We start from the raw sequence: 22,489 nt of genomic DNA, 5'->3' as shown, positions 1-22,489 counted from the left end.
ACGAGTGAGCTTGCCTCTTTCTCCGCACCAACATTTCCTATACCTTCAGATATGTGGGGAACCAATGCAGAAGATCATACCATGGAGGAGCTTGAGTCAGAGTTCAACGATCGCTTCCCAAATTTCAAACCTTGAGGACAAGGTTGCGGAAGCGTGGTGGATTGATACGATTCAGACTTCACCGACGTCGTCTCGAGCATGGATTCACTTTAGGAGTGTTTTTATTTCATGTTTTAGTGTTTAATTTTCATTAAAATAAGTTTTCTGTAAGTCGCGTTCGAACGCGGATGGAGTGAGTTCGAATGCGGTTTGTGAACGGGGTTATGAACGTGGGTGAAGAGAGTCACGTTCGCAAATACCGAGAGGCGCATTCGATCGTGCGTTAGAACGCGGTGCGTTCGAATGCGGTCGGGCGAGTTCGAACGCGGTCGGCGAAAATTGTATTTTTAGGGTTAATTTTGAGTTGTTGGTTAGCCTTTAAAAGGATGTGGATGGCAACCAAAGTCAGGATTGATTATTGAATATTGAGAATTGAGTTTGCCTTGCCTTCTTCGTCTTCTTCGCTCCCATTCCCTCAATCCCCGGCGACGCCGCTTCTAACCTCCCTCGACCGGCCATTCACCCTAGTCCCTTAGGGGTAGCCCTCTCCTCCCCCTTATTCCAATCTATCCAACACTTGCCCTAACCTTTCCATCAACCATAACCCTTCCACCACCACTTTTTACCGGTGCCACCCCATTAACGCCGGTCCTCCACCATCCACCATTACCTAGGATCACGTGCCTCCATCCACGGATCCAAAACAGATCATCCTGATGTTCGTCCACTAAACGAACGATATCTCGAGATCCCCAACTCCGATTCGCCTGAAACTTGATTTGCTGGAAAGCTCTTTTATGAGGCTACAACATTTCAAAATTTCACGTCGATCTGACAGTGGCATATTTTGGGATCTTATTTCAAAGTTCCATGCCAGATCTAGTCTAGATCAGGAAATTGGAAGAAATCGAACCTTAGCCTAAGGGGAGATCGTATCAGCTTGGTATCAGAGCTCCATAGCCCGAGGCATGATCGTATCAAGCTTGGTATCAGAGCTCCATAGCCCGAGGCGTGATCGTATCAGTGTAGCGGCGGATCCTCAAAAGGTTGCATGCATGATTGCTTGGCCTATTCCTACTACTACCACCAGATTGAGAGGATTTTTGAGGCTGTCCGGATATTATTGCCGATTCATCGTAGGGTATGGTAGGATCGGTGCTCCTCTTACTTTTCTGTTGAATAAGGACTCTTTTAGATGGACGGATGAAGCCAATACAGCCTTTGAAAAATTAAAAACAGCAATGACGACAACGCCCGTTTTAACGCTACCGAACTTCACCAAAGAGTTCATTGTGGAATGTGATGCGTTGGGAGTTGGCATAGGAGCTGTACTAATGCAAGGAGGATGTCCCATTGCCTTTCTTAGTAAAGCTTTATTACAAAAATCTCAGCAATTATCGACTTACGAGAGAGAGATGTTGGCAATTTTGCATGCGGTGACAAAGTGAAGGCCTTATTTGATTGGTAAGCGATTCATTATCCGAACCGATCAAAGGAACCTTCTATGTTTTATGGGACAGCGCATACACACTCCAGCATAGTAGACATGGGTCATAAAATTATTGGGGTATGATTATGAAATACAATACAAGAAGGGAACGGAAAATAGAGTGACGGATGCACTATCGCGCCAACCCGATACCGCCGAGCTTGCAACCTATTCTTCTTCTACCTTCCCTTTCCTTGACGAGCTTTGGTATGCATGTAATTTTGACCCAAATGTTTTGAGATTGTTGCAAGAGGTGTTGGATGATCCGGAGCGCCATCTAGAGTTGGAGAATCAAGGCGGTTTGCTACTTGACCGCGGGTGCATTCGGGTGCCCGCAAATGATGGATTATGGTAAAAATTGTTGGAGCACTTCCACCAAACTCCAGAGGCTGGTCATGAGGGTGTCTTGAGAACTTATAAGAGGATATCTCAGAGGTGCACGTGGCCAGGATTGAGGCGGAATGTGAGGAGTTTTGTTCATGCTTGCGAAGTCTGTCAAAAGGCTAAAGCAACCACATTGAAACTAGCAAGATTACTACAGCCTTTACCTATACCAGACCGTGTTTAGGAAGATATTTCTATGGACTTCATAGAGGGTCTTTCGCTGGTACATGGTCAAAAAGAGAGAAGTGATACAGCTCCCGAACCTATGAATGTGAAACTGATTGAAGAGGAGGATGTCGTAGGGTTTGAGGTGGACCCATCCCTTGGGCCCTCGGGCATGCACACCAATGGACGAACCCACTAGGGTTAGGTGCACAAGATGGAGTTCGGTGCTCTAAAACTCTACCCCATCCAATGGCTAGGGCTTTGGTCTAACTTGACGGTGCCTAGGGCTTGGCTCGAACCACCTGCATCTAGGGCTTGGACCGAGCCACCCGCAGCTAGGATCTAGCCCGAAATAGAGTGAGGTAGACCTTGGCATGAACCGCCTACACCAAGACCAGGGCTTGAGTGTCCCGCTGCCAGAGATTGGCCCGAGTCACATATGGCTAGGGCAGGCAATGGTCCAAACCAATGGGTCATGGAGCCAATGCCACAGTGGGGCCCCCTTTCACGTGGCAGAAGGGACCCATGTGGGGAACGAGGACATGCCATCCATGAAGATGGGCCATTTGTAGGGCCTCAAGTTTAGACCATACGACTCGATTTCTCCAAGTTCGCGAGAGGCGGTCCACTAGACTGGATCTATCAAACGGATCAGTTCTTCACCTACCAAGGGACTCCAGACCACCATAAGGTTTTAATAGCCTCATTCCACTTAGAGGATGTCGTGATCAGATGGTTCCAAGCAGCACAACAAACTCAACCATTTCTCTCTTGGGATGAGTTTGCGTCCGCCCTATGTACTCTGTTCGGTCCAACTGAGTCTGAAGACTTCCAAACAATCTTGACTAAGCTAACTTAACGGACCACGGTCCGAGCTTATCAAGAAGAGTTTGAGAGAATTTGCAACCGCATACCGGGTTGGTCAGGCTCAACTCTTTGTAGCACCTTCATTAATGGACTCAGGTTCGATATACAAGCGGAGGTCAAGGCCATGAGGCCTAGGATATTGTTAGAGGCCTTTTCTATAGTGGCCATGATGGAGGAGAAGGTCAAGGAGCTATGAAGAAGCTCCAAGATGCCACGGAGCCTTACAAATTGGAGAGGATCCCGAGCAGCTCTATCAAGCAATGCTAGATTTGGTCCTCCCACTCGACTTCAAGGGGGAAGTCCCTACCACCTAGTGCTCCTCTCACCTACTTCGGAGGGCAACGGAAGAGCTTCTCCCAACATCTAACCCCGGTGCAAATCGAGGAAAGGAGGGCCAACGGTTTGTGCTTCTACTGCAATGAAAAGTTTGCTCCGGCCACAAATGTGGAAAACAACTTGCGACAATTATGTTCCTCGGAGGAGATGAGGTGGGCGAAATGGAGCCATGGGGCGATGAAGAGGAGGTAGCGGATATGGAGTTCGGGGACCATGAGGATGAGGTGCATGCTGAGTTGAGCTTACATGCCTATTCAGGCTCGCGAGCACCCCGAACCCTACGGGTAGAGGGTCAGATCAAGAAACACCAAGTTGAGATACTAATTGACTCGGGCAGCAGACATAATTTCATGGATGAGAAGTTGGTGCAAAAAATTGGGTTAGGGGTGACTCTAACCATCGGATTTGATGTAGCCATTGATGATGGCACAATCTTGCGAACCGATAGTTGGTGCGATGGAATTGAGGTGCAGATCCAAGGTGAGATGTTCCTATTGGACCTGCACTTGTTGGCGCTCAAGGGGGCTGACTTGGTCCTAGGAGTTCAATGGCTTCATGGCTTAGGCCTAATCCTAGTTGATTTTCGCATGATGCGGATGGACTTTGAGTATGAGGGGAGACTAATTCGACTCAAAGGGTTGCGACCAAACCCTAGGGCTAGCCTTCAAGCCCTAATTGGGTTACCACAAGCCGATTGCTATGGCTTGTTGATGTAGTGGGTCTTAACCACGGAGGAACCGAACCCAAGTAACACAATAGACATCGATTTGGACTCACTTCTCCAAGAGTTTGATCAAGTCTTCGAAGAGCCGCATGGACTACCGCCGATTCGAGACCACAATCATCGGATCAAGATCACACCGGGAGCTGGATTGATGAACATGAGGCCTTATCGGTATCCACATGCCCAATCGGATGACATCACATGGCTGGTATGAGAGATGTTGGACCAAGGCATCATCCAACCAAGCCATAGCACTTACTCTTCGCTGGTGCTACTAGTGTGGAAGAAAGACAACTCATGCTGATTCTGTGTGGTGATACGATTCAGACTTCACCGATGTCGTCTCGAGCATGGATTCACTTTAGGGTGTCTTTGTTTCTTGTTTTAATGTTTAATTCTTAAAAACTTAAGTTGTCTGTATGTCGCGTTCAAACACGGGTGGAGTGCGTTCGAACGTGGGTGTGAATGCTGCATCACGTTCGCACATCCAGAGAGTGAGAATTGTGCGTTCGAATGCGCTGTGAACGCCTACATCGCGTTGCAAATCCAGAAAAGTGGGAAACAAGTGTGTTTGGACGCGCGTTCGAATGCCTGCATCGCGTTTGTAAATCTAGAGAAGAGGGAAATAGGTCCGTTTGAATGCGGTCGCAAAAATGTACTATTTAGGGTTATTTTTGAATTGTTTGGTTAGCCTCTAAAGGATGTGGATGGCAACTATGGAGTCATTATTAATGAATTGAGTATTTTGCCTTGTCTCCTTCGTCTTCTTCGCTCCCATTCCCTCGATCCCCAGTGACGCTGCATCTTTCAGGATCTATGTTTAAAGTTTCGTGTCAGATTCTGTCTAGATCTGAAAATCGAAAGAGATAGAGCCTTAGCCTCAAAGGGGAGATTGTATCACGTGGATTACCGAGCACTTAATGCCATCACCATCAAGGACCGGTGTCCGATATCGGTTATCGAGGAATTATTAGACGAGTTAGCTAGTGCCACCATCTTCACCAAGCTAGATTTGTGAGCCGACTATCACCAGATGAGGGTCCGTGCAGCCGACATTCACAAGACGACCTTTCGAACCCATGATGGGCATTATGAGTACCTTGTAATGCTCTTTGGCCTGACCAAGGACCTGACAACTTTTCAAGGGCTAATGAACAATGTATTTCGCCCATTCCTTTGATGGTATGTTTTGATGTTTTTTAATGATATCCTCGTTTACAGTCGATCGAGAGAGGAGCACCTACACCACCTATGGACAATCATGGAGATATTACAGGCGCACGGGCTGAAGGTGAAGAAAAGCAAATGCCTTTGGGGGCAGCCATGAGTTGAGTACCTAGGGCACTTCATCTCTTTCGCAGTTATGGAGGCCGATCCTGTGAAGGTGGCTAGCATGGTGCGTTGGCCACGACTAAAGTCGCCCAAGGAGCTCCGAGGCTTCCTCGGCCTCACCAGCTACTACCATCGGTTCATCCAAGGCTGTGGGAAGAATTGCAACCCCGCTGAATGCCCTACTCCGTAAAGGTGGGTTCGAGTGGGACGACAAGGCTGCCATGATCGAGGCGCCCATGTTAGCCCTACCAGATTTCACCAAGACCTTTGTTGTCGAGTGTGATGCATCTGAGTTAGGGATCGGCGTAATTTTGATGCAAGAAGGGCGACCCATAGCCTACATGAGCAAGGCTCTCTCCCAACAGTCATGCCAATTGTTGACGTACGAGCGAGGATGTTAGCCGTGGTCCACGCTGTTCGCAAGTGGCGCCTATACCTGATCGGAAGGCGGTTCATAGTACGCACTGATCAAAGAAGTCTACCCTACTTACTTAGGCAAAGGATCCACACTCTAGCGCAACAAAGGTGTCTCTCTAAGTTGCTCGGGTATGACTATGACTTAGTCTACAAAAAGGGTTCAGAGAACGGTGTAGTCAATGCACTCTCACGCCAACCTGATGCCTCTGAGCTAGCCACTCTATTGATTCCAACCCTTCCCTTGTTGGACTAGATCAGGGATGCCACCTTGAAGGACCCAAGCCTAGTGGAAATTGTGGCTCAGGGGACTCAAGACCCATCAAGTCAAATTGAGTACAGCACAAGAGACGAACTAGTGCTCAAGGGGGACTAGATCCTAATCCCAACTAATGCAGACTTGCGAACCACCATGATTAGCCACTTCCATGACTCACCCCACGAGGGCATCTTTCGGACCCACATGTGACAATGCCTTAATTGTTGGTGGACCGGCATGAAGAAAGACGTGCACAACTACATCAGCACATGTGAAGTCTGTCAATGATCCAAAGCAGATTTGACTCAACTAGTCGGCCTTCTCCAACCCCTTCCCGTGCCTTAGTAGATCTAGGAAGGTATTTCAATGGACTTCATTGAAGGCCTACTAACTATCCAAGGGCAGTGGTTACCATGGTGGTGGTCAATTGCCTCGCCAAGTATACGCACTTCTTAGCACTCGCCCACCCCTACACTACACGGAACATCGTGGAGGTCTTCGTTCACGACATGGCTAAACCTCATGGGATACCATGATTTATTGTGTCCGATCAAGATCTAGTGTTCACTAGTCAATTCTGGCAAGAATTTTTTCGTCCACAAGGCATGACGTTGCGAATGAGCTCAACGTACCATCCATAGACGGATGGGCAGACAGAGGTCTTGAATTGGTGTTTGGAGCAATACCTTTGGTGCTACGCCGAAGAGCAGCCAAGGCGGTGGCTCAACTTCTTACCATGGGTGGAGTGGGCCTACAACACTGCCCACCACTCAGCCATAGACACCACACCTTTTGAGGCAGTTTATGGTAGGTTGCCTCCTACCTTGGTCTCCTACACACTGACTTGACAGACGGAATGCAGAGACATCGAGGAAACCCTTGTGGGTAGGGATGCTCAGATCCGACAACTGAAGGCCAATTTGGTAGTTGCACAGAACGGAATGAAGCAAATCTACAATTAGTGACACTAGGAGTGGACGTTCGCAATAGGAGATTGGGTCTACATCAAACTCCAGCCCTACCGCCAAACCTCGATTCAACCCATCATGAACCAAAAGCTAGCACATAGGTACTTTGGGCCGTACCAAGTGATTGAACGGGTAGGCGAGGTGGCCTACCGACTTGATCTTCTAGATGACTCGCGGGTGTACCTAGTGTTCCATGTTTCAGCTTTGTGGAGTTGCAGCAGAGACAGCTGTTGCGGCCAACATACCCGATCTAGCCACAGATGACCAAGAGCCCTTGCCACTTTGAGTTCTAGCCAAGAGAAGGATTCGGGTATCTGGAAGATTGATCACACAAGTACAAGTGGAGTGGTCCAACGAACCAACGGGAGATCTAACTTGGGAGTCTAAGTTCAAGTTGATGCAGTGCTTCCCAAACTCCTAACCGTGGTTGGAAGCATGGTGGAGTGATGTGATCCAGGTTTGATCGGATCAATTCACGGGGGCATTGGTCTCGAATAATTGAGTCTATTTATCTTTTAATAATTTTATGATGTAAACCTTTTAGGTAAGTCTAGTTTAGTCACGTGAGTCATCAAGGCAAATCCAAATAAGTCATGATAGCCCTTAAGGCAAGTCCAATTGAGTTATGTAAACCTTTAAGGCAAATCCTAATTCGAGTTGTGTTAGCCTTTAGGGCTAGTCCTAGTGGGACTCATTGTAACCAACTTCTATATATAGAAGGGTTGGGCTCCTTTCTTAAGCATCCAAGCATTGAAAAAGTATTCTAGCCTTGAGTTTATCTTAGGAGTAAGAGTAAGATAACCTAGGAGTAGAAGTAAATTAATATCCTTTCATCACCATTATTGCTACCCATCATCTTTCTCACCATCATCACCTCCATCATCCCTCCTTCCATCCTCTCCATCCACCATCATTCACCCTAATCAAAGCCTACACTTCCTTATTGCAGATCATCTCTAGTGGTACATCACATTTGCATGCTGTGGCATCAATGGAGGTCTCATGCACCTCCACCGAGTCACTCTGTCTTGGCATTGCAATGACGTGTGGAGGTGGGACTGAGCCCACCAGCCACTCCGTTGCCGCCACGTGACCACCCTATCCCCTCTCTCTCTAATTTTCTCTTTCCCCTCCTCTTATTCTCTCGACCTCTCTCTCTAGCTCTCTATCTCCCTCTAGTCCCTTAATAGCCACAGACCGCAAGAAAGAGCCGCCGTCAGCCCTCCTACCCGCTGGTGAGCCTCTCTCTCTCCTTCCTTCTCTCTTTATCTTTCACTCTCTCTCTCTAGTTCTCTACCTCTCACTATTTCTTCTCGAGGCCACTTGAGGACCGAGCCCAACGCTTATAGGATTATGGTGTTGGGCTTGGCCCATCACTTGTTAGTTAGTAGTGCTGAGGCTGTGAGGTGCTGAGCTAAGCCCAGCACTTTTATTTTTATTTTTAAATTATTTATTTACTATTTAAATTATGTTAGATTATGTTATTAGTTATTAAATTATTGTAGTTAATCTACTGTATTTAATATACATGAATTAAATCTAAATTTTATCATGATTAATAAATAAATCTAATTATACTAGGATTAGAAAAATACATGTAATATAAATTATTATATTAATCCTAGCTATATATAGTTAATATTAGAGTTATGTACATAATTTCATATGTAATTACTTACATTAATTTATGATACGATCTCCCTTTTGGCGTAGCTGTCCCCGAATAGACGTGGAGAGATTTCAGCTATCATGTCTTCCATGGGTTGCCCTCAACTTCTTCTCCTTGATGTCCACCCACACCTTCATTTTCAGCCGCAAACTCATCCTTCACATCCTCTAATCCATCTATTAGCATCACCGATCCATTGATTTAGCGCAACGATGCCCGAGTACAAACTTCTCATCACAACGGAAGCATAGGCCTTTGGATTTTCGTTCCTCCACTTGAGCAGGTGTGAATGCTCGTCCCGGACCTCTAGGTGTGTACTTCACATCTTGGGATGGCTTCAACGGTGCTCGAGGAGGCACCATCGCAGTAGCGGTTCTTGGTACTCTAGTAATATTTCCCACCGCTATGGTTGGTTGAGCTTGATTGCGGCTCCCTTGGTTCGTCCAACTCTGTTTCAAGCATAACTTCATGGCCCTGTGTTTGTCTTTCATGAGCACTGCATCTTCGAAGGCCTTCTTTAAGATTCTAGGCCTTAAAGCCCTCATATCAACTTGTATGTCTCCTCGCAGCCCAGAGATGAAGGTGCTGCGAAGATGTTGATCCGTCCATGGGGGATGACACCTGCTACTTATCCTCTCAAATTCTTCTTGGTATGCCCCAACCGTGGTCTTTGGCACCGTCTTTAAGAGGAGAGCATCGAAGTCTTCATACCCCGGCGCTCCAAATCACCGTGTGATATCAGCGCAAAAGTTAGCCCAAGTTTCGATAGCCTCAATGGCATTGGTTGCTCAAAACCAATGAAGTGCCGCATCTTCAAGGTGGAAGCTCGCAAGCGTCACCTTGTATTCTTCCACCGTACCTTGGTATGCAAAGAATTGCTCCCCCCTATGCAACTAATCGATCAGATCGCCACCTTTAAACTTGAAGAATTTAAGACGCATGATTTGTTCACGGATGCCGTTGTCTCATTTCGGATCATATCCAAGTCCTTGTCTATGATACAATCTCCCCTTAGGCCTTATTCGATCTCTTCCAATTCTCTAGTCTGGACTAGATCTGGCATGGAACTTTGAAATAAGATCTTGAAAGATGTCGTCGTTGGATCGATGTGAAATTTTGATATGTTGTAGCCCCAGAAAAGCGTTTTCTAACAAATCTAGTTTCAAGTGAATCGGATGTGGGAATCTTGAGATATCATCCGATTAGTGGACAAATGTCAGGATGGTCTGTTTAGGATCCGTGGATGGAGGCCCGTGATCCTAGGTGATAGTGGTTAGTGCAGGACCGGCATTAATGGGGTGGCACTAGTGAAAAGTGATGGTGGAAGGGTTAGGGCAAGTGTTGGATAGATTGGAAGAAGGGGGAGGAGAGGGCCGCTAAGGGTCTATGGTGATTGGCCGGTCAAGGGAGGTTAGAAGCAACGTCGTCGGGGATTGAGGGAACGAGAGCGAAGAAGACCAAGGAGGCAAGGCAAAACTCAATTCTTTAATAATCAATAATAACCTCTGGTTGCCATCGACATCCTTTTAGAGGCTAACCAACAACTCAAAATTAACCCTAAACAATGCAATTTCGCCGACCGCGTTTGAACCCACCCGACTTCGTTCGAACGCACTGAGTTAACTCTTCTCTGGATTTGCGAATGCGATGTAGGCATTCGAACGCGCGATCGAACGTGCCTAATTTCCACTTCTCTGGATTTGCGAACGCGATACAAGCGTTCATAGTGCATTCGAATGGGGCATTCGAACGCACAATGCACACTCTTCACCCACGTTCACAACCTCATTCACAATCGCATTCAAACTCACTTTACCCGCGTTCGAACGCGACTTACAGAAAACTTATTTTCATGGAAATTAAACACTAAAATAAGAAATAAAGATACTCCTAAAGTGACTCCATGCTCGAGACAACATCGGTGAAGTCCGAATCGTATCAGTCTAACCGGAGGAGGATGCACCATGAAGGGTTGATGATCCCTCCTTCGGTTTTGATTAACTCGCTGTGGTTCCGGATCGTATTGACCCGCCCACGGATCTTGATCTCCAAGGTGGTCTTCATAGTGGTTCGCTCGTCGTATGGGTTCACCTGAAACTGGGCCTGGTGTAACCATCCTTGCTTGCCTCTGCCCATAGGGTGGTGGCAGCAGTGGCTCTTGTGGTTGCAAATTCTGAACCGGCGGTGATGAGTTCATAGAAGTGGACTCGCGTCGTGGGGTTGATGGTGCGCTCTCATTCGCCATGGCTTCCCTTATCGCCCGTAATTCCTGCATCATCTCCATCATCATCTGGCTGTTGATGGCCATTTGTTCGGAAAGAGACCCCAACATGACTTGAACACTAGGTTCTTTCGTATTCCGATTAAATCGGGCGGTTTCGCGGGTGGAAGTCCCCACAACCGTTTCCCCATCCTCTATTGGGAAATCTCTTCTTCCTCATCTTGCCGTACAGCCATGGCTCTAGTTGTCGTCATAGGAAGCGCATGTCCAAGGAACGGTGGCTCTGATACCAGTTTGGTACGATCCCCTTTTAGCTAAGGTTCGATCTCTTCCAATTCTCAGATTTGGACTGGATTTGGTACGAAACTTTGTAAATAGATCTCGAAAGATGCCGCCGTTGGAGCGATGTAAAATTTTGATATGTCGTAGCCCCAAAAAAGAGCTTTCCAATAAATCAAGTGTTAGGCGAATCGAATATGGGGATCTTGAGATATCGTCCGATTAGTGGATGAACGTCAGGGTGGTCTGATCAGGATCCCTGGATGGAGGCACGAGATCCTAGGTGATGGTGGTTGGAGGTGGACCGGCATTAATGGGGTCGCACCGGTGAAAAGTGGTGGTGGAAGGGTTATGGTTGATGGAAGGGTTAGGGCAAGTGTTGGATAGATTGGAAGAAGGGGGAGGAGAGGGCAACCCCTAAGGGACTATGGTGATTGGCCGGTCGAGGGAGGTTAGAAGCAGTGTCACCGGGGATTGAGAGAACGAGAGCGAAGAAAACGAAGGAGGCAAGGCAAAACTCATTATTCAATAATGACTCTCTGGTTAACATCCACATCCTTTAGAGACTAACCAAATAATTCAAAATTAACTCTAAATAATACATTTTCACCGACCACGCGTTCGAACGTACCGAGTTCGCTCTTCTCTAGATTTGCGAACGCGATGCAGGCGTTCTAATGTGCGACCGAACGCACCTGTTTCCCACTACTCTAGATTTGCGAACGCGATGCAGGCGTTCACAGCGCGTTCGAACGCACAATGCACACTCTCTGGATGTGATGTAGACGTTCACAATCACGTTCACAACCGCGTTCGAACGCACTCCACCCGCGTTCGAACGCGACTTACAGAAAACTTATTTTCTTAGAAATTAAACATTAGAACAAGAAACAAAGGCACTCCTAAAGTGTATTCGTGCTCGAGACGACATCGGTGAAGTCCAAATCGTATCAATTTAATTCTTACTTTCTTAATTATCAAAGAGAATAAGAGGCAGATAAATATGTCTTAAATAAATTATTGGGATAGTATAATTACGGTTAATGAATAACAAAACAAATATCAGAATTAATAGTATATGATTACAACGAGGAATTATCTTTTAGTGGGTTAATTTTAATTAATGGAAAGATTGACATTATATGTTATAAATAATTTTAGATTTTGACTCCCCTATTCAAGACCCCGTGGACCTAGCTATCGAGGACTGATCGTTGTTGTCGCAGTGTAAACGAGTGTTTGTTTGGTAATTACAGTTCTAGAGAGTACATTTATCCCCTAGATGCCTTTCTCAAATTAGGGTATATTATATAATTACATATATGCATATTTTGGCCTCCAGCATAATTATATGACTACTAGCATAATTATATGACTTTATATAAAGATCATTTCAGTTGAGCATATTTTATCATACATTTAATTATGTTGATCTAGGATATGAGTATATTGGTGATATATAGAGATGATTGATGATGACTATACTGTTATGGTTTTATGTTGAGATGATCTCTATCATGAGCGTGCATGTAATAAACTAGCAAGAGTATGCATGTGTCAGATACTTAGTTGGAGTCTACATTGCATCATCTTTCTCTTGGCTTCTTTACCACCTAAATTCCTAAGTTGTATGATCTGTTATAGTACTAGATATATGCATATGATTTATCATTAGAAAATCATGAAAATACTTGTGTATATGATATGATGGCTAGAACGGTAACTCCTAGCATATGACAAGGTACAACTATTATTAATATACCTTTAACGTTTGGCAGGGTATGATTATTTATTAAGATACCCTTAGCGTATGGCAGAGTTTAATTTATCTCCAGAGATACTCTTAGTGTATGCTTTGAGCTTGTGGCATGATATGTATCGAGTTTGGGGCCAGGTATCGTAGTGTTATGAGCTTGTGGCATGATATGTTGTGGCCTGTGTTGGGCCCTATTGGAGTTATTTGTACGTTGTTGATAGTCTTCAGTTAGTCTTAGTTTAGATGTTGTGGATAAAATTATGGTGTTGATATAGATTTATTTGATTGTCAGCAACTAACCAAATTGTCAAGTGCCTTGCACGTGTCATATGGGCTCATGCTATGCATGTGTTTAGGGTTTGGGTGTTACAATTCTAATAAAATTAATCTATATTTTGTATCAAAATTGAGTAGGATCTATTCAAGTTTCCAAATTTTCTTTTATATAGAATATTGAATTCTCAATTTATTATTACGTAGGGATATTAGAATTTTCTTTTCCTTGTGTACATTATTGTGTTCTCATTTAGTTTTAGATTCTTGGGAGATTTTCAAAATAACTCTCTAAATTTCTCAAATTCTATAACAAATCTTGTTTCACCATTAGCGTAAAACCATAGTATCAAATACATGTCCCATTTTTTTTAACTGATGTTGTTGGTCAAATTAAGCAAACAAAGAAACTAGCAACGGGGATAAAAGCAAAGATAAATTGTACTTCAGGTGACATCTGGTTCATAAATAAGTGATATTTATTTATGAATTAAGTCTCCCTTAAATACTATCGTGGTCATGGTTGTATGGGCTGCTATGTTGGGAGCTTGCGGTTGAGCTATGGTGGAGCTGGGTTAAGTAGTGGTAGTTGGTTTTTAGTAGTAGTAGTTGCTTTTTAGCAGTGGAGGGTTGAGATGACATGAACCACCTCCAAATAGAGATCTGTAGATATCTTCCTACTCCCATAAGAGGTGCAAGTCGAAATATGACCTTTGATTTATGATCCAACCTTCGCTTTGAAAGGTAGGTTTACCCTGAACCTTCAAGTTTAAGAGATACTTTAAGATTCAACAAGTGGATCGAAATAATATTTTGGGGTTTGATAGATCCAGGATAGAGAATCAGATCTATCGGAATGGGTTGACAAAATAGTGGCCAAGTGATGGATGTGGTGGAGCTTGGCTAGGGTTAGTAAAGGTGGAGTAGTGGTAACATTTGGTCGGTCGAGGTGTTTGACAAGGTAGAGAAGAGGAGGAAGAAGAGGGTCATTTTCTCAGAGTCGAGAGGGGCGATAAGATAGAAGGGATTGGAGCTCCGACAACAATGGTAGTCAGCTAGATTAAGGAAAGGTTGAGGGAGAAAGAGAGAAAAGACAAAGGAGCAGAGTTGATTAATTCCCAAATGTTTAATAATCCCAAAGTGGCTGCTATTCTACATATTTAGAGACTGGTCATACGTTCAAAAATAATAATTAAACCCTAATACAAAATAACCCTATCGTCGGGCATTCGAATGACCTCACAAAGCCGTTCAAATGACCAAAATAGTGCCTGTGTATGTGTGAACGTGATGCAGGTGCTCAAACCACATGTTCGAAAGGCCCTTCTAGATGTTTGAATGCCCCAGCTAGAAATTCTTATTTTTTAAAAAAAACAAGCAAATAACTACTACAAAACCAAAGTGTTACAAACTGGCTTGACTTGATTCGTATCAGTTTCTAGACAGATTTGAATATGGAAATTTGAGGATCAATGTTGATCGATCTTAACCCCAGAAAAAAACTTGAAATTCTAAAAAGTTGTTCTATTGGAAGTTAGGGATGCAATGCAACTAGAATCAAGTCGATTAGATGAGTAGATCAAGAGATATGTTTGAAATATTGTCCAAAGGTTAGGGTGTGGCGAGATAGACATGGAAGGTGGATAGTGAAGTTATGGCTAAGGTTAGGGTTATGGAAAGTGGAAAATGGTAGCCTAATGGCATAATGAATAAAACTAGATGAAGTGGGAGAAGTGGACCATACTCTCGGGGACAATAGGGGATGATGATTTGATATAAGGAAGGGCCATTGCAGCATTAACTGCTATCAAGGACGATGCTCGGCGATGAAGAACAAGGTCGCATGAGAGGGAGGAGTCAAGGGAGCAGAGGCTTGTAGCCAAGCCAATACGTTCAATTCGATTCATTCAAGCATGGATATCTAAGATATAAGCCATAGACCTTATTTATAAAGCTTAAATCAAAGAGTCATAAACAAACTTAACTACACCAATCGTCTTTATCTATCTCAGATATGTCCTTTGTTTCACCTAAGATAAAGGCTGAATGTTCAGAAATAGTATATTTTGTAGATCATGGTAGAGCTGATCTGCTCCAAGTGATTAAATAATATTTGGATACCAAATGATTAACTTCTGAATATTTTCTCGAAACAGCATAAAGGTGGATTTAGCTAATTAAATAAAATTTGGTACGATCTTCCCTTGAAAGGTTTGATCATCTTGCAACTTGTTCTGAACAGAATTTGTATGGAACTGATGGGTTCTCGGTACCAAAGGTAGGCTACACAACGATTCCTTCAAGATTTAGATATATTACAAGAATCAGTCCGCACAACCGTGGGAATATATTCGTCAAATATTCTTCGGTAGTCAGAAAATTACAACACTAATTTGATTAGATCCATAACTTCCTGATCTACAACTTTTGTATTTATGCCCTTCATCGATTCGAACTGCAACTAGGATGAAAATACAAAATAACGTGGCTAATGGTGGTGTGGCGAGTGTAGTGGATGTTAGGGTTATGGATGGGTATGGAGGTGAAGGTGGATGGTGGATGTGGTTAAGGGATATAGACGAAGGGAACGAAGTGGTTGAGGTCCCAAAAAAGAGGGGTGACTCGATAGACGAGGAAGATTAAAAGTTAGGAGAAACCTTGCCAACGGTAGAGGTGGAAAGATGGTGAAGAGGGACGAGGGAGAGAGTCTAAAGAGAAGATAGGAGGCAAGAAATTAATAATCCAATTCCCTAATGAATTTGGCTGCCATGCACATATTTATCGAGGCTAGCTAACAAGTCCTAAAACAATAAGTAACCCTAATTCTAGAGGATTCCTACCGATCGCATTCGAACGCACAAAAGACGTTCTCTGTATGTGCCAAGGTGATCCAGGCGTTCGAACTTACCCGACCACGTTCGAACGCAACGCACAATATGCATTCTCTGTATTTGCGATCCTGATGTAGGCATTCCTAACTAAGTGTATCAGCCCACCATGTTTTCCCCACCTTGCCCTCAAAGTGAAAAGTTAGAAAAACGCTCTAAAATGTCAACCTCCAACTCCTATGTCGCCTCATCGGATGGCTTGCCAAGCCACTCAACAAAAATCTCCATCTCCAATCTGGTACCATATCATTGTCGGCGTCTAGCAAATACACAAACTGGCTCTACAATCTCAATCTCCTTCAATGGATCCGGTAGGACTGATCCAACGATCTCATGATCTCCAATGCGCTCTATCAGCAATGAAACATGAAAGATAGGATGCACTCTCGACCCCTCCGGTAACTTCAAATGATATGCAACCGGACCAATACGCTCCAACACCCGAAACATACCAAAGTAGCGATGTGCTAACTTTTGGTTACGCATCGAACACAAGGTCACTTGTCGATACGGTTACACCCTCACAAATACCCAACTGTTGATGTCGAACTCCTACTCCCTATGGCTACGATCAAAACTTGCTTCATGCGGTTTTGAGCAAGTTTACGATGAGCACGCAATCTCCTCAATGCGGCGTCTCTATCTACCAATGCTAAATCCACCTCCGTCTGGTCTACAGATGCCATTGGATCATAAGTGCATAACGTTGGAGTCGTGAGTCCATACACCACCTCAAATGGAGTCATGTCAATGCTACTATGGTAGGTGGTGTTATCAGACCACTCCGCCTAAGGTAAGAGCTCCAACCATCGTCTCGGCATCTCTCCAATAAAGCACCTCAAATACTGCTCATTGTCTCGATTAACCGCCTCGGTTTGGCCGTCTGTCTGCGGATGGTAGGTCAAACTGAAGTTCAATCGAGTCCCCTGCAATCTAAAAAACTCAGTCCAAAAGTCGCTCATAAATACACGATCACAATCCGAGACAATCGTGCGTGACATGCCATGTAACCGAGCAATATCTCTGACAAAAGTTTCAGCCACCGACTTAGCTGAAAACAGATGTGACAATGCCGAAAAATGCGCATATTTGCTCAATCTGTCAACTACAACAAAGATAACAGAATAGCCACATACTAGCGAAAGACCCTCTATGAAGTCCATAGAAATGTCTTCCCAAACACGATCTAGTATAGGTAAAGGCTATAGTAATTCGGTCGGTTTCAATGTGGTTGCTTTAGCCCTTTGACAGACTTCGCAAGCACGGACAAAACTCCTCACATCCCGCCTCAATCTTGGCCATGTGCAACTCTGAGATATCCTCTTGTAAGTCCTCAAGACACCCTCATGACCAGCCTCTGGAATTTGGTGGAAGTGCTCCAACAATTTTTGTCGTAATCTATCATTTGCAAGCACCCGAATGCATCCACGGTCCAGTAGCAAACCATCTCGATTCTCCAACTTTGGATGGCACTTTAAAAGCTCTGATACCAAATTGATAGGATTTTGTACCAAAAGATAGGTTACAGAACAATTCCTTAAGATCTGAATTTATTATAGGAAGCAGTCCATGCAACCGTGGAAAAATATTCGTCAGATATTCTCCTTTAGTCAAAAAATTACGAAACCAATTAGATTATATTTGTAACTTCCTGATCTACAACTGTTGTATTCACGCCCTTCGCAGATTCAAATTGCAACTGGGACAAAAATATGGAATAACGTGGGTAATGGTGGTGGTGACGGGTGGAGTGGATATTAGGGTTATGGATGGTATGGAGGTGAAGGTGGATGGTGGATGTGATTAAGGGATATAGACGAAGGGAACGAAGTGGTCGAGATCCCAAAGAAGAAGGGTGACTCGATAATCGAGGGAGATTAGAAGTTAGAAAAAATCTTGCCAACGGTAGAGGTGGAAAGATAGTGAAGAACGAGGAGGGAGAGAGTCTAGAGAGAAGATAGGGGGCAAAAAATTAATAATTCAATTGCATTATGAATGTGGCTGCCATCCATATATTTATAGAACCTAGCAAAAAAGTCCGAAAATAATAAGTAACCCTAATTCTAAAGGATACCCACCAATCGTGTTCGAACACGCCCGATCGCGTTCGAACACACAAAAGATGTTCTCTGTATGTGCGAACGTGATGTAGGCATTCGAATATAGGCATTTGAACTCGCCCGCATTCAAACGCATAATATGCGTTCTCTGTATTTGCGAACCTAATGTAGGCGTTCGCAAGGGCGTTCAAACGCGACCTCTCCTATGTTCAAACAGGAGCTACAAGAATTTTATTTTAATGAAATAAACAATTAATGCAATAAAAAAAGATCCTAACTAAGTGTATCGCCCACCACGTTTCCCCCACCTTGCCCTCAAGGTGAAAAGTCAAGTAAGCGCCCCAAAATGTCAGTCTCCAACTCTCATGTTGCCTCATTGGATGACTTGCCAAGCCCCTCAACTAGAATCTCCATCTCCAGTTTGGTACCATGTTGTCGTCGACGTCTAGTAAGTATAAGAACCGGCTCTACAATCTTTATCTCCTCCAATGGCTCCGGTAGAACTGATCCAACAATCTCATGATCTCTAATGCGCTCTCTCAGCAATGAAATATGGAAATAAGATGCACTCTCGACCACTCCGGCAACTCCAAACGATATGAAACCGGACCAAATACGCTCCAACACTTGAAACGGACCAAAGTAACGATATTTAACGTCACCTATCGATACGGTTGCACTCTCACAAACACCCAACTGCCGATGTCGAACTCCTGCTCCCTATGGCTACGATCATAAACTTGCTTCTTGCGGTTTTGAGCAAGTTTAAGATGAGCACGCAACCTTCTCAATGTGGCGTCACTATCCATCAACTAATGCAATAAGAAAAGATCCTAACTAAATGTATCAACGCTCCGGATTATCTATCACCTTCTGCAACAATCTCAAAATATCTAGGTCAGATGTGCATGCATACCTCAGCTCGTCAAGGAAGGGAAAGATAGGAGAAGAATAGGCTGCAAGCTCGGCGGTATCAGTTTGGTGCGGTAGTGCATCCGCCACTCTATTTTCCGTTCCGTTCTTGTATTGGATTTCATAATCATACCCCAGCAATTTTGTGACCCATCTTCGCTTTATGGATGTGTATACGCTATCCCATAAAGTATGGGAGGCTCCTTTGATCGGTTCGGATAATGAATCGTCTACCGATCAAATAAGGCCTCCACTTTGTCACTGTATACAGAATTGCCAACATCTCTCTCTCATAAGTCGATAATTGTTGAGATTTTTGTGATAAAGCCTTGCTAAGATAGGCAATGGAACGTCCTCCTTGCATTAGTACAACTCCTATGCCAACACCTGACGCATCACATTCCACAATGAACTCTTTGGTGAAGTCCAGTAGCGCTAAAACGGGTGTCATCGTCATTGCTGTTTTCAATTTTTTAAAAGCTGTAGTGGCTTTATCTGTCCATCTAAAAGAGTCCTTTTTCAACAAAGAAATGAGAGGAGCCGCGATCTTGTCATTTCTGGCGATGAATCGACGATAATATCCGGTCAGCCCCAAAAATCATCTCAATTAGTAGTAGGAATAGGCCAAGCGGCCATGGATGCAACCTTTTGAGGATCCGCCGCTACACCTTCCGCTGAAATGATGTGGCCTAAATACTCCACCTTTGGTACTCCCCATAGGCACTTGGACTTCTTGATCTTCAATTGGTTTTACTTCAACAAATTCAGCACGTCCTCCAAATGCCGCCAATGCTCCATTTCAGTCTTGCTATACACCAAAATATCGTCAAAAAATACCAAGATATACTTTCGCAATAGAGGCCGAAATATATCATTCATGAGGCCTTGAAAGATAGTTGGAGCACTGGTGAGTCCAAAAGGCATCACCCAGAACTTGTAATACTCGTCCGAAGTTCGAAATGCAGTTTTGTGCACATCCGTTGGGTGAACTCTAATTTGATGATATCCGGCCCTCAAGTCAAGCTTACTAAATATAGTCGCCCCTGCAAGCTCGTCCAGTAACTCGATAACTAGAATGGGATACTGGTCCTTGACGGTAATAGTATTTAGTGCCCGGTAGTCGACACAGAAACGTAATGTTCCATCTTTTTTTCGCACCAATATGATACACTTAGTTAGGATCTTTTCTTATTGCATTAGGTGTTTATTTTTATTAAAATAAAATTCCTGTAGGTTGCGTTCGAACGCAGGTGGAGTCGCGTTCGAACGCTTTGTGAACCCTTGTAAACGCTTGTGAATGCCTCGTGAACGCTTGTGAACGCCTTGTGAACGCCTTGTGAACGCGTTTGTGAATGTTCGCGTTCGAACGACGTGAACGCCTGTGTCGCGTTTGCAAATTCAAAGAAGGGGCTTTTTGAGTGCGTTCGAACGCAATCGATGAGAATCCTCTAGAATTTGGATTTCATATTGTTTTAGGACTTGTTGGCTAGCCTCTATAAATATGTGGATGGCAACCAACTTCATAATGCTATTGAATTCTTGATTTATTATCTCTTATCTTCTCTCTAGACTCCTCCCTAGGGGTGAAAACGAGTCGGATTAACTCCAACCCGACCCGCTATCCGACCTGACTCGGATCTGATTCGAATAAAAAAATTCTATCCGATTCGGATACGGATAGAATTTTTGAAAAAAATTCGGATACGGATTTAGATACGGGTCAGATATATTTTTCGGATTCGGATATGGATATCGGATATCCGTTTATCCGCATTTTTTTTAAATGATTTACAGTTTTTAGTTTTCTTATTTAAATAGTAAATATTAATATTGTTACTAATAATACTTTATATATTATTTATGGAGATTAATTTCTCTAATTTTATATATTTGACATACAAAAAAATTTATTTGTTGTAAAACTCTTAATAATTTTGTGTTAATTATATTTAAATAAAATATTATAATTATTTTAAATTCAATCAATATCTGTTTAAGATCCGATCTTTTATCCGAAAATTATCCGTATCCGTTTAGTTAGGATATGGTTTTAAATTTTACTATATGTTAAATATCCGTATCCGGACTAAAAATATGGATCCGGATATGGGTTGAGCACTATCTGATCCGTATCCGATCCGTTTTCACCCCTACTCCTCCCTCCTCCCTCTTCACCATCCTTCCACCTCTACCGTTGGCAAGGTTTCTTCTAACTTCTAATTTCCCTCGTCTGTCGAGTCACCCCTCTTCTTTGGGATCTCGACCACTTCGTTTCCTTCGTCTACTTCCCTTAATCACTTCTACAATCCACCCTTATCTCCATACCCATCGATAACTCTAATATCCACTCCACCCGTCACCACCACCATCACCCACGTTATTCTATGTTTTCGTCTCTACTACAGTTCGAATCTGCAAAGGGCGTAAATACAAAAGTTGTAGATTAGGAAGTTACGGATCCACCCCAATTCGTTTTGTAATTTTCTGACTACCGAAGAATGTCTAAAATTTATTTCCCCATGATTGCACGGACTGCTTCCTGTAATAAATTCAAATCTTAAGGAATTATTTCGTAGCCGATCTTTCGATTCCAAATCCTATCAATTTGGTATCAGAGCCTATCAAATTGGTATCAGAGCCTATCAATTGGTATCAGAGCAGGCGAACCTCAGACCTCCATTAATGGTTAAAACAAGGAAGACGACATCAATAAGGATACCTACGGAGAGCACACCGACAAGGGAGGACCCAATGCACGATGAACCTAATCGTGAGGCCGATTCCTTTGAAGCGACCACGGCAAGACCAAGTCAACCAACGTCCATGGGTTCGAATATGGATGAACTAAGGGGCATGTTCCAAACGTTATTGCATAGAGTTGACAACATACAAAAGGATCATAAGGAATTCAAGAAATATATCGTGAATCGATTGGGTTCGTCATCTCCTCGACGACGAAGGAAGTTTCAAGAAGGACCAGCCCGATACCCCACAGGTCCAGGTGTATCATATGAGTGTCATTGATCCCCTCCTACCTATGCCTTCACATCATCCACCACCTTCGTTACAAAACCCAAGACTGGCGATGGTGGAACCTAGAGGTGTGCGGCACCGGTGCGCTTCGTCGATGAGGAGGATAGGCACTATGAGGATGAGGTTGATCCCTATGGAGTTGGTGATGGGCGTGCTCGAGGATTTAGAGAAAGTGATCAACATGCACAAAGGTTTAAACCTGAACAAAGAATCTTTCGCGAATCTGACAATGCTATTCGGGGGGGGGGGGACCGCATGTTTGAACTTTCCAAAATTCCAAGGCGGTGATCCAACGGATTGGGTGTTTCAAGTTGACCCATATTATGATTGTTAAGGTACAGTGGAAAATGCAAAAATCCAA

This window comes from Typha angustifolia, chromosome 12 (genome assembly GCF_048772165.1).
Source record: "Typha angustifolia cultivar Huaian chromosome 12, ASM4877216v1, whole genome shotgun sequence".
NCBI classification, from domain to species: Eukaryota; Viridiplantae; Streptophyta; class Magnoliopsida; order Poales; family Typhaceae; genus Typha; species Typha angustifolia.
Note: the sequence above shows the minus strand (reverse complement) of the source record.